Raw genomic sequence first — 13,906 nt, forward strand, 5'->3', positions numbered from 1 at the left:
CCCTTACCAGCCTCAGTAAGAAGCTGAGATCCCTCATAAAATCCTCCAAAGCTAGTTACGAAAATAAAATTGCCAAAGATTCCAAAGACAACCACAAGGTATTCTATAGCTATGTCAAGAATTTAAATGGCAATACTCAGATCTGCTCTGAGCTACATCAGAATGGAATTAAATATACTGATCCCAAGGATATTGCCAATATCCTGGCAGATCGATTCAGTGCCAACTTCACTCCCCTCTCACCCCCCTAAAGGGCCCATCTCAATAGAGAAAGATTGACAAATTCTGGTAATCATGGCCACACAGGTAAAAAACGCACTGTCCAAAGCTAAGTATACAGCATCCATGGGACCAGACAACATCCCGGAATGTGTACTACATGGACTACAAAATGAACTGCCACCTCAACTAAGTATCATGTTTAATCATAGACTCACCTTAGGCTTCGTGCCCACTGAATGGCATACAGCTACAGTTATCCCACTCCACAAGGGGGGAATCCACCCTGGATCCTGGGAATTACCATCCCATCAGTCTGACGAGCTTGATCTGCAAGGCCATGGAACATATTATCATGGAACTTATAAACAAAGACATTGGCAAACTTCAAACACTCGACCCCACCCAGTTTGGGTTCGTGAAGGGCCGATAGTGTCTCCTGAACCTGATTGACATTTTTGAATCAGTCTCCAGAGCTGTGGATGAAGCTAAGGCAGTCCACACAGCCTATCTGGCCCTCACCAAGGCCTTCAACACCATCCCCGACTCTGGAGTCATAGATAAACTTACTAAGCTGGGCATAAATCCCTACATCACTCAATGGGTTGCCAACTGGTTTACTGACAGAACCCAGACTGCAAAAGTAGCCGACTCCAAATCCAGCTCCAGACAAGTGACAAGTGGAGTACCTCAGGGTTTAGTCCTGGGACCGCTCTTGTTTGGCATCTACTTCTCTGAAGTACAGGCCAACACTAAGGGACTCTGGCTAACAAAGTTTGCAGATGACTACAAACTGGGAGTCATTATTGAATCCCCAAATGATGTGGATATTCTAAAAAAGGGCCTTACAGAAACAGATGCTTGGTGCCAGAGCCATGGGCTCAAGCTCAGTGCCAAGAAGTGTATAGTTCTCCTCTTTGGGAAAAAACATGTACCCGTGAATTACCACATAGGTGACAGTACACTAAACACTGAAAGTGTGATAAGTGACTTAGGAACACAGGTGGACAGTGGTCTCACCTTCGATAACCACATCGCCACAACAGTCAGGAAATCTTTCTATGTGGCACACCTCATCACTAAGAGCATTTCATCCAGAAAAAAGGAGGTCAGTGTCTCACTATGCTCATCCCTCATCAGACCCATCATAGAGTACAATGCCCCATTTGGTATGTACATCACGAGACATCTGCAACAACTGAAAAGGCCGCAGAAATACCTCACTAAAAGAATCACAGGCCTAAAGCAGATGCCCTATGCTGACTGACTAAAAAAACTCCAGCTATACTCTGTCACATATCGTCTACTCAGAGGTGATCTCTGCTTAACATACAAGGCCATGTCAAACCCTGAGTTGTTGGACATGCTACACTTAATAAAATCCCAATCCATCAGAGCCACATGTTCCAGGGACCTAAACCTTGTCATCACAATGAACAAAACATGCTGGAGGGATAGGTTCCTGACCCAGAGACTCCCCATACTCTGGAATAGACTGCCCATACATGTCAAGCAGAGCACCTCCTTGGTCCTCTTCAAAAGCAACCTTGACAACTGGATGGGAGATAGGAAATTTACCCCGGGGATCACATCAGTCGCCCTGGTAGACAGGGGTCCAGGAAAGTAAATAATGTGAGAAGAAATAGTCAGGGAATTGTTATGACTAGGCTTGTATAGGCCCTAGGGCCATATATATATATATATATATATATATATATATATATATACATATACACACACACACACACACACACACACACACACACACACACACACACACATATATATATATATATATATATATATATATATATTTTTTTTATTTTATTTTACATTTGTTAACCGGGGGTGTCTGACTGAGCCGAAAAGGCCCTTTTTCAGCAGCCCGGGGAGAAAAGCTCCACAAAGAAAAATTACAGACACATTTAGTTATTTAGACATAATCAGTATACACACAAATTACAAGAGACATGTTTTTACAGTGGTATGCGGCATAAACAGTTACAGTGGAGAGAACAATCAAAAAAGATATTAATTTTAAAAATAAAGGTAAGTAATAGATTTGTGGTGTACAGCTGAACTTTGGAATGTAGGTAGAATACATACATAGTACACAGGTACAGTACATACATTGTAGATTAGCCAGTGTTTGTGAGTAAGATTGAAAAACTATTATAAATTGCTCTAGATTTAGTATGCATATGTTATCCGCTTTCACTAGCCTGGGGAGCAATCATGGCACTGCCAACTTTGCTTGAGATGTTGCCTGATGAGGTCTTTAAAGGAGGCTTTGGATGATGTGTTTTGAATGCTAGTAGGGACAGAGTTCCATTTTTAGCCACCGAACTACTATATAGTGCATCTCCAAAGCTATTGTAGCTGTTGGTGACTTCTAGTAGTAGTTTGCTTGATGATCTAAGAGGCCTTTTGGCTGAGTGATGTTGTACTAGGTTTTTGAGGGCAGGACACTTATTGGGGAGGTAATAGATAGAATGACAGAGGCAGAGCTGATTGTAGGTTAGGAGGTTGGGCAGTTCAAGCCAGTGGAGCTGTCTCAAAGCAGTACAGTGATGAGTTCTATATGAGCAATTTGCAGCAAAATGGGCAATTCTGTTATAGCAAGCTTCCATTTTGCTTAGTTCAGTTTTGTTGAGATTAGTCAGAATGGGAGATGCATAGAGTAGGGTGGATAGAAGTTGGGAGCGAGCAATGGCTGATCTTGTGTTGTTGGTAAGAAATGTTTTGATATGGTAGAGTGACCCCAGTTTGGCATGTACTTTTTTAATAGTTAAGTTCAGATGACTATCAAATTTTAGGTGGGAGTCTATGGTTATTCCCAATAGCTTAGCCTGTGCCACTGGAGCAATTGGAGTAGCATTTGTGGAGTAGATAGTGAATTGACTGTTATCAGTGTTTTTGTTAGAACTGGTTATAATCATAAGCTGAGTTTTCTTTGGATTGAGGATAAGATGGGCTTTGGTAAGGTAGTTTTCAATGTCAGAGAATGCTAGTTGAGTTGTTTGCAGGAGGGTGGGAATGTTTTGTGCAGCACAGATTAAGGTAGTGTCATCTGCATACTGAATTATAGATGCATGCTGTGTGGAGGTGTGGAGGTCATTTGTGAAGACTGTGAATAGTAGTGGTCCTAAGATAAAACCCTGTGAGACTCCTATAGTTATGGGCAGCTGAGGAGAGAGAGAATTTTCCCATTTCACAGCTTGGTACCTGTCAGTTAAGTAGCTTTGGAACCAGGTAAGAGTGGAATTAGATAGATGATATTGGTTTAGTTTGTTTAGCAGGATTTGGTGTGAGACTGTGTCAAATGCTTTGGACATATCCAAAAAAAGAGTTGACACTTGCAGGCCTTCATTTTTGAGACGGTTTACTGTGTCTGTGAAGCAGAGGAGAGCTGTAGTGGTACTATGGGCAGGTTTGAAACCATGCTGAGTAGGTGACAGGATGCTGTTGTCTAGGAGATATTTTAGCATCTGGGTATGGATGCATTTTTCTAGGATTTTAGCCAGGGGGGAGAGTAAAGCAATGGGTCAGTAGTTATTAAGTTCAGTGGAGGTCCCGCCTTTATGTATGGGTGTAACATAGGATATTTTCCAGAGTTTGGGCACATAGTTTTCAACAATTGATCTGTTTATGAGAGTGGAGATTGGGATATCAATAGCATCTGCTGTAAGTTTCAAGAAATAGCTGGGGAGTAGGTCGGCTGCTGTTGATGAGGTTTTTAGTTTGGAGAGCATGCTTTTGATTGAAGTGGTGTAAACTATTTTGAGGGTAAAGCTTGTATTAGTGTTATTTGTGTTTGGGGGGATAGTGAGGAAGGAACTGTCCTGTGATACTAAGGATAGAATTGAGTTCACAAAGTGGGAGTTGAATTGTGTTTTGATGGGAACTTTAGTGTCAGGGGTGGTTGGTTTGGGGGTAGCCTTTTGGGTGGATTTTAGTAGCTGGTTTACATTTTGCCAATTTTTTTGCGGGTTGTGTTGGTATTTAGTTTGTAATGTTGTATAGTAGGATTTTTTGTCCAGCCTAATGCATTTTTTTGCACGGTTGCGCAGTTCTTGGTACTTAGGCTTTGTGTTTCTTTGTTTTTTTGATACTAACGCCAGGCAGTGTCTCTGGACTTGAGGATTTGTTTGGTTTCTTTACTGAGCCAGGGGTTTGTAGAGGTTCTAACCTTGATTTTGCGCAATAGAGCGACAGTGTCTAGGTGTTGTAGAAATGTTTTGTTGAAATATGCTACAGCCTGGTCAAGTTGGAGGGTTTTTAGGGGGGGTCCAGTCACAGTTACAGTAAAGTGTTGAGGACCTCAGGAGAGAATTTTTTTGTGTTTCTAGTGGATATATAGTTAGTGGTTTTGCATATGCTTGTTCTACTACATATAAAGTATATTATGTTGTGGTCACTTAAGGTGTCTGGGAGACTGCCTGTGTGAGGGTACAATGTGGGGTTGCTAGTTAGGACCCAGTCAAGGATGGATTCCCTTTTAGATTTTTTATCACACCTAGTTGGAATCTGGACTAGCTGCTGGTAGCCATGGAGATTTATTAGATTACTTGGTGGTTCTGATATACAGGTGAACCAATCTAGGTTGAAGTCCCCCAGAATAAGGGTTTCTTGTGAGTATGTGGAAGAACACCAGGATAAGAAGTCTTCAAGGCTAGCAGGTGTATTACCAGGTGGAATATAGATAACAATTGTGGTGATGACCTTTTTAGGGTGAAGTTGAAGTTGTGAGATAAGTATGTCCCAATTATTGGGGGAGGGGTAGGAGTTTGGTAATTGACGGACAGTTAAGTTGGACTTGTAGAGTAAGGCAGTTCCACCCCCTTTACGAAGTGGTCTGTCTTGTCTAATGGTATTGTAGCCGGTAGGGAGAACTTCTGAGTTAGCTATGTTTTTATTTAGCCAGGTTTCTGTTAAAGCAACTATGTCTGGGGAGTAGTGTGCTATTGTGGCCTGGAGTTCAGGTATTTTATTTTTGATACTTCTAATATTAATATTTAGCATTAAAAGATGGTTGGTTTTGCTGCTGTTGTTGATTTGCCCAGGGATGAAGAAAGTGGGGGTGTTATGTTCTGACATTTGTGTTTGAGCAGTTTGTGTTGGACAGGATGGATTTGGGCCTGGGTTGGGGTGGATATCCCCACTTATGGTGAGCCTGGAGTTAAAATGGTTATACAGATGTTGGAGTTTGGTGAGGAGTGTGAGAAAGTATTGTGTTTTTTTGGAGTAGGAATGAGAGCATATGTGTTTAGTTCTGAATTGGTCCGTTATGTAGTTCTTAAGGATATATATATTATATATATATTTAGGTCTACTACCGGTGATCGAAATTACACTATTTCGAAATCCAGTAGTAGATGCCCACTAACGCGAAAGTGCACTTCACCGAAAGTGCACTTTCATGAAAACCACTTGAGCGAATGGTTACGGACCTTAGGGTTAGGGCTTGGGTTAAGGATAGTGGATAGCTAGTAGGGCTATCCACTATCCTTAACCCAAGCCCTAACCCTAAGGTCCATGACTACCACACCACAGTGAAGGAAATTGTATGTCCTCCATGGTGCAGTAGTCACGGACCTATGTCCTCCACTGTGGTGCGGTAGTCACCGACCTTAGGGTTAGGGCTTGGGTTAAGAATAGTGGATAGCTGGCTAACCAATATCCTTAACCCAAGCCCTAACCCTAAGGTCCGTGACTACAGTACCACAGTGGAGGACATTGCCTGTTTGTTCTAGTGGTGTTCGCGAAAGTGCACTTTCGGTAAAGAGCACTTTCACGCTTGTGGGCATCTACTACTGGATTTTGAAATAGTGTAATTTTGATCTCCAGTAGTAGATAGATATATAGATACACACACACACACACACACACACACACACACACACACACACACACACACACACACACACACACACACACACACACACACACACACATGTACATACTATACCTGCTGTACCACAGTTAAAGTGCTCTACAAATTTAAACATAAAATTCCCCTGAGTTAATGTTTCAGATTCTAGCATGAAGTTACTTACACTGAATACAAGATCCACTTTTTATTGTTTAAAAGGACATTAATGTTAAAATTTGATTTCAAAAGTTGTTTTATGTTATTTCCCCTTTTATATATGAATCTCAGTCTGCCATATTCTCAAAATGTAAAAATATGTACCAATTCTTTTATATCATAGGTTTAATAATATAACTAAGCTACAAGTTAAAACCATGGCATTACGAAGACCTTGAGTCTCATTATTTCCATATTTTAGGCAATCTGTTTCTTGACCCAAAAGGGGAAGTAAATGCCTGCTCTGCTTTTACTTATAATTTCTTCAGAAACTCATCTGGAAATCTTGTAGCATAGCCTGCCTGTAAAACATGGGTCAAGAAATTTAATATATTTATAAATAATGAATCATCTGATATTCTTGCTAGCCAAGCCATTTAGCCTTTGAAAAGGCTCTTCATTTGACAGAATGTATGGAAGCTATTAAAATGTACATATTTATTTGAATAAACAGATTTCCTATAAATCCATCCATACATATAAAACACCTTTTTCCTATTTTTACACATTGGGATAGGGTGCCACATCAACAATGGTCATAAATATTATAAACAATCTGGAAACTGTATATATATATATATATATATATATATATATATATATATATATATATATATTGGTCTACTTTGGTCGAAAACGCATTTGGTCGAAATTCACTTGGCTAAGCACACTTGACTGAAAGCTCACTTCACTGAAAACTCATTTGGTCGAAACACATTTCGTCAAAAGTTATATATGGCCTTTTCCCCACTGTATTGCGATCCTGGAGTTAGAATATAAAGTAAGTGAGGTGTGGGGTGTGTGGGGGACATAGCCCCCCACCTATTTTAAATGTTTTAAACCATAGACGTGTATATTGACAAGTGCAATGAGCAATACTTTCCACAAGACAATATAAACCCAAACTATGTGGGGGACTGTGCCCCCCCTTCTTACTTTATATTCTAACTCTGGGATCACACTACAGTCGTGTAAAGGCCATATGTAACTTTCGGCGAAATGAGTTTTGACCAAATGAGTTATCAGTGAAGTGAGCTTTCAGTCAAGTGTAGTTAGTGAAGTCAGTTTTGACCAATATATATATATATATATATATATATATATATATATATATATAAGCAGTATGTTTGAATGGCAGAGTATTCAAATGTAAAATGTAAGAATTCAGTCATTGAATTAATATGAATGAATTCCAGTAAATGGGTCTCAGTATTATTCCATAAAATAAATATATTATCCAAATACCATGCATAAAAAATAATCTTTAAACCTGGAATTAAATAAATTAAATAAGATGAATAAACTCATTTTTTATTATGTTATTTTTGTTTTACTTGGATCTCTTGCCTGTGTACTTAATAAAAGATTTTCGACTAGAAACAGACTGTCTACCCTGCTTGGATTACTTTTGAGTACTTAGTAATTCTGTATGATATTTCAAATGATATTTTTTGTTATTTTTTCATTTAGGATGAGTTTAAGTTTCCTGCTTCTACTACCATTATCTGATCTTATTAATATACTGTGATTAACTAGATATATATGGATTGAAAATCTTCCACACAGAGAAGTTTCTTACATTGTTTTTTTTTTAACATGCACTATTTACATGATATATTTATTTTATGCTAACCATTTTCTGTAACTGAGAACATACCCCTGTAGCTATGAATAAGTTGAAAAGTTTGAGGAGGAAATTCAGAAAGGGCATGTCTGATGCTGTTGGTTAAGAAGCCAGGTATATTATCCCGGCCCATAGAGTTGGTATTTTAAGCTTTGGAGAGTACAGTTAGGATATGTTCCATAATAATCTTGGGGGTAGGACATGAATTTGTGGAACCTGAGTGCTTGCTACTGGCAGAGTTGTAGTTGGGCCACCAGATGCCCTGGGCAACCTCCAAATTGGAACCCTCCCCTCAGAGTTGCAAAGATAAGGATAAAAAAAAATCCTCTTAGCAAAGAGACATTATTATTCTGTGAAATAATTATTTATTTGTCTGAAACACCTTTCATAATCTGCAGCAAAGAGATATACTAGTTTCATGTCATGGTTCCTAAAACACACACACACACACACACACACACACACACACACACACACACACACACACACACACACACACACACACACACACACACACACACAGAGACACGCACACACACACACACACACACGCTGCAAGCAAATCATTTAAATGGCCACAGTCTTAATCATGTCTGTTTAAATGATTACAAATACTGCTGTCATGCCCAGTTGTCCAACAAAAGAGATTGCATCACTGACTTGCAATGACCAATTGGAGATTGCATCACTGACTTGCAATGACCAATTGGAGATTGCATCACTGACTTGTAATGACCAATGGGCATCACTTCTTATAGTGCTGATTGTTCTCCCTAACAGAATGCATTTAGGGCAGATTCCCCCTTTGCCATAGCCTAGCTACAGCTTTGCTTTCTGGTGTGAAGTTGGCACAAATTTTTCTTTAAGCATATTGACAGTATTGTTAAGGTCAGAGTGGCTAATACCCTTATGCATTAATTCAGGGTAGCGAGTGCTATTTTTAATTATCTGATGCAGTTAAAGATATGTTATAATTATCTTTGGCTGGGGATGATCATTTTAATCTGCATTCCACTATGATTTTCCTTATAGCAACTTTCAGATTTTTGATGAGCTTTTTCAGAGAGACCTTAAAGTAGATACTTTGATTTATTAAACACCTTAATCAGATTTTTATTATACAGTTTATTAACTTTGCATTCTACCATGATGGTTCATTTTTACATTCCCTAGTATATCTTGTACTGATTGTGACAGCTCGGTTTATGCTATTTCTTTGACTGGAATAATATTCATTGGAATAAGTAATAGCTGAGGCTAATGGGGAACTAGAAATGTATCATTTGAATTTTGAGAGCTTGTTATATACTGTTAACAGGTTTGTGTTTTTAAAATTCTTGAATTCATCGATGCTTGTGGTGTTGGGCTTAGATGTACTAATATTGTTACTCTGGCCATATGTAGAGTATTAGAGTATATTGCATGTTCTGGTCCAATTTGCCTAAGTACAGAGGATGAATGTTACTTTGCACATCACACCCCAGCTTGTCACACAGGGGCTTGGTGCTGAACACTGGCACTGATATTTGGACCTATAGGACTGGCCGCTGTGATATGGTACAGATACTTGGTACTGAATGCCAGCACTGGTGTGAATGGACATCTGTGGGATAGGCTGCCATGATATGCCACAGGGACTTGTCACAGTACTGCCTTGTAAGTGACGTCTTCTGGCACTTCTTCAGAGACTTGTAACAGTGCAGCACTCTAACCAATCATCAGTCTGTGTGATGCAGTGACAACTTATGGCCTATGCATTTTATAGGAGGGATAAGACTATAACAGTGCACTTCAGTGTTCTGAAAGTATAGGCCTATACATTTTGCACTTGGATGGTCAAATATAGCTCCACTCTCCTGGGCTTGGATGTCTACAAAATAAATATCAAACAGAAGAGTGCCAACAATTTTATGTTCAGAGAGCGTGCCAGCAAATTTAACTACTCAAGATACGTTGGATAGCTAATTTACAATCCATTGGACAGTGCAGGGATTTGCATTGTTTGTCTAATGTTTCACTAAAACCAGCATGAGAAATAGTGTCAAAAGCCTTGACCAGGTCAGACTACCAAGATGGCTACACACTGAACAACATGTTGATTAGAGCTCTCCCAGTGTGAAAACTGAAATTAAGAAAGGAATGCCAGTAAACAGTATCAATTTGGGTAACAATTCACATCCAGTTTTGTCTTTTCTGTCTAACTCAATGGATCTGGTTATTGGAGACGTACAGATCTGATACTGGCACCTTTTTTCAGGCTGTCAGATCCAGGGGTCAGTCTCCTCCCACTACTGACAATTCCCTCCTGTCCCTACAGTATCTTAGATCTCATTTGCTGCCTGTTTGGCTCAGACATGATCTGAGGGTTCAGCACTGAAATTATCAGTTAAAAGAGCTTTTCTCTGCAGCATTTTCTCCTTTTAGCTTTTAGCAATTTCTTTCAAATATTCTCCTAGATGCCATTAGTTCCTGTTTTCTAGCATTTAGTCAGTTAGAGTTGTTTTGTGGTCATTTCTTTCACACTATTTTCTTTCCTCTGGAGTTAAAATAAAAAAAAAATGAAAGCACAAAAAGTTTGTTGGTATCTTTATTATAGTTAGAATATTGTGAGTTGTAAAACTTGTACTTTCTGAACTGCGTTTTGTGTGTGTGTGTGTGTGTGTGTGTGTGTGTGTGTGTGTGTGTGTGTGTGTGTGTGTGTGTGTGTGTGTTTGTGTGTATGTGTGTGTGTGTGTGGTGTGAGTGTGCCCTTCATCATGAGTGGCAAGGCTTCTGGTTTTAAAAAGTGCAGTGCATGCAGGCACAGGATCCCTCCCCGCAACCCTCATGTGTTGTGCGTTTACTGTTTAGGGGTAGATCACATGGATATTGAATGTGAGTCCTGCGCCTCAGCTGGAGCCAGGGAGCTTATTGACTGCAGGAACAAGTTATCTCTCAAAGATCTTCTCCCTAGCACAGCAGGAGAATCAACCCCTTCTGGATCATCATCTCCTGCCCCTTCATCTAAGAAGGTGGGGGATAAGTCTAAGCATACTAAAGGAAGAAAATGCAAGAGAGAGAGAGAGAGACAGAGAGAGAGACAGAGAGAAATGTAAAGAAAAGGAAAAACAGGAACAGAAACATAGGACTGGTGGCAAAGACAGGGCTTGGAAGAGATCCCCAAACCATTTGAGTTCGAGGCCCAGCTCCTAAAATGTCAAGACTGATAGATCCACTATTGATTCAGGAGCCAATTTGGATCCGATCACCTGCTCCTCCAAGCAGATTTTCTCTGCAGCTGAGCAGTCCTTGGCTCTATTCTCCCATTTTACAGGAAAAGAGAGTATGCTGGTCTACTAGGCCACCCTCAGTGACCTCCACATTCAAGTCCTTTTAGTTACAGAGGAGTCTGTCAGAAGCCAATGTTGACAGGATGGTGCATAGGTTTATGAGCATGCAGATCCAGATGAGGGTCCTCCCAGCACCTCCTCCCAGGGGTGCTTGGCCAGGTTCTGACAACGCCTCTGTTGATATCTCTTTCTCTGGTCTGTCCTTTGGATCCAGTGTCTACAGCACCAAGTGATACCCATGGGGTGGCTTGGTCAGCTTCAACGCTGATGATTTCCCTTCCAATTCTACTCTGATGGTGTCAGATCTTAAAGGATCTTGGAGTAAAAATGTTGGAGTTGAGGTCTGGGATTTTGTATCAACTCTGAGGTTATAGGAGTTATCCCTGTCTTTAGGTGCTTCAGCCTTAGCCAGCTTAACTCTGATGTCAACTTCATAGATGAGTTGGATCAGGCCCTGGGAGGTTCCTTTCTGAGATCTTCAGATCCTAAGGATTCTTTCTTGGATTCAGTTTTGGCTTCAGACTTCAAGGCCTTTGAATGGGTACTCTCTAGATCATGTGAGGAGGTCTTTCACTCTTACTTGGCACTATCCCAGTCTCCTCTGGATTCTACAGCTCTTCCCTCTGGTCATCCAGGCAGCCAGGGACAACCAGGCTGAGTAAGTCTCGAGTTCCATGGCAAGTTCCCCTCCAATTCTGAGTCATCCCCAGAGCTTCCCACCAGGGAAGGGCATAAGAAATAGACTTGCAGAAGGAGACATGTAATTTCCCTACAGGAGACTCTCATGGAAGATAACTTTGAGGAAGGGTAGGCATCCCCATATCTCCCTTAGAAGATGTTTCATTTGGAGACATCCTTCAATTGATGAAACGGTGGGGGTGGGTTGGTCCACTGAAGCCCCCTCCCAAGAAGAGTTGGTATTCCTGGGTGGTCCCTCATACTATTGAGCTCATTGACCTGGTCTCTCAGGATGCTTGGAAGGAACTTGATGTGGTGGAGCCAGTCCTGAGAAAACTTGACAAGATCCTGATATCTACTAGGAACTGGTCATATTGGACCAAGGGTCCTGCCATGGATGCCATAGTTGTTAAGGCAACCACAAAAATGAGCTATCTGAAGAGATCATCTCTATTCATCTGCTTAATAGGAGACTGGGGAATTGGACAGATTTGGAAAGTGGACATATGCTTCAGCTACATTTACTCTACATGGGCTGAATTACCTAGCCCATATGACACAGTTCCAGAGAAACTCAACCAAGGAGCTTTAAAAGTCCCTTTTGGATAATCTGCCAGCCGATGTACAGAAGACAGTACAATCACAGATAACCACTCTTCAATCAATATCTAACAACTGCTTTGCAAAGCAGTTGATGACACATCAAGAGATGCAGGTATTGGCATTGCCATTCAATGGTACACCTGGGTGTGTCTCTGTGACTTTGTGGTGAGCTTTAAGGTGTCCTTTGCCAATGCTCCCTTTGATGGTGCCATACTTTTCAGACCCAAGATCAAGGAAATGCTCACTAAAACTGAGCAGGATACCAACAACCCTGTCTACAGTGGACATCTATTTTTCCATCCCTCAGAGGACTTTCTCTAAGAACAAAAATGGTGAAAAGAAGTTATGGTTCCAGAAATTCCAAAATTTTGCCCAGGGTTCTTCTGGTGACAGACTCTGTGAGGCAGAGGGGGCATTTTCAACAGATGTCATCCCCAGGGCAGAGGTGGACCACAGAATCAAGGTTTTGAGGTCTCTTTACTGAGAAATCTTTCCAGTTTCCTGAATGGTTACCCAACTGCCACCCTCTGGGGGTAGTCGGGAGGGGAGGGTTTGTTTCTGTATTGTCACTCCTGGCTAGCCATCACTCAAGATCCTTGGGTGCAGAAGATTCTAATCAAGATTCATTTTGGTTCTGAAAAAGACTGAGGACCTCAGATTTATTCTAGACCTCAGCCACCTCATTTAGTTTGTAAAACTGACAAAGTTCCAGAGGGTCATGGTTCAGTCCATTCTGCCTCTTCTAAGGAAGAACAACCAGATGTGCTTGATAGGCCTTCAGGATGCCTACTATCATATTAAGATGGTGAAACAGTCCAGAAGGTTTCTCTACTTTTGGCTGGGGGCAGTCATTTTTAATTCACAGCACTGTTCTTTGGGCTCACCACACCACCCAGGGTATTCACCAAGTCCATGGCAGTGGTAGCAGTGTATTTAAAGCTACAAGGGTACTGGTATTCCCTTATCTAAACAACTGATTCCTTGCTGCATCCAACAAGATTGTACCTATTCAGTTCAGGGACTTCTTGCTCCAGTTTTTTCACCAGTTGGGGATTAATGTAAATGTAAAGAAAAGCCATTGACACAGACCCAGACAGCAGAATTCATAGGGTGTCACCTGGACTTGAGTACTCAGTCTCTGTGTTGGCAAGCTTTTGAGATCCTCTGCATCTTGACTCTCCCAGCAAGACTTATTCTTTGACTACTGGGCTAAATGGCCACTTTGATTATGCTGGTTCTTTAGGCCAGATTTCATATGATAATTCTGTAGCAGTCCTTCTCTGTCCAATGGTCCATGGTATACCAATCCATGCACTTCCCAGTTCAACTTACACTGATATGCAAATGTCACATTCACTGGTAGTT

This window comes from Protopterus annectens, chromosome 3.part1, assembly GCF_019279795.1.
Source record: "Protopterus annectens isolate FY-2018-M chromosome 3.part1, PAN1.0, whole genome shotgun sequence".
Classification (NCBI taxonomy): domain Eukaryota; kingdom Metazoa; phylum Chordata; order Ceratodontiformes; family Protopteridae; genus Protopterus; species Protopterus annectens.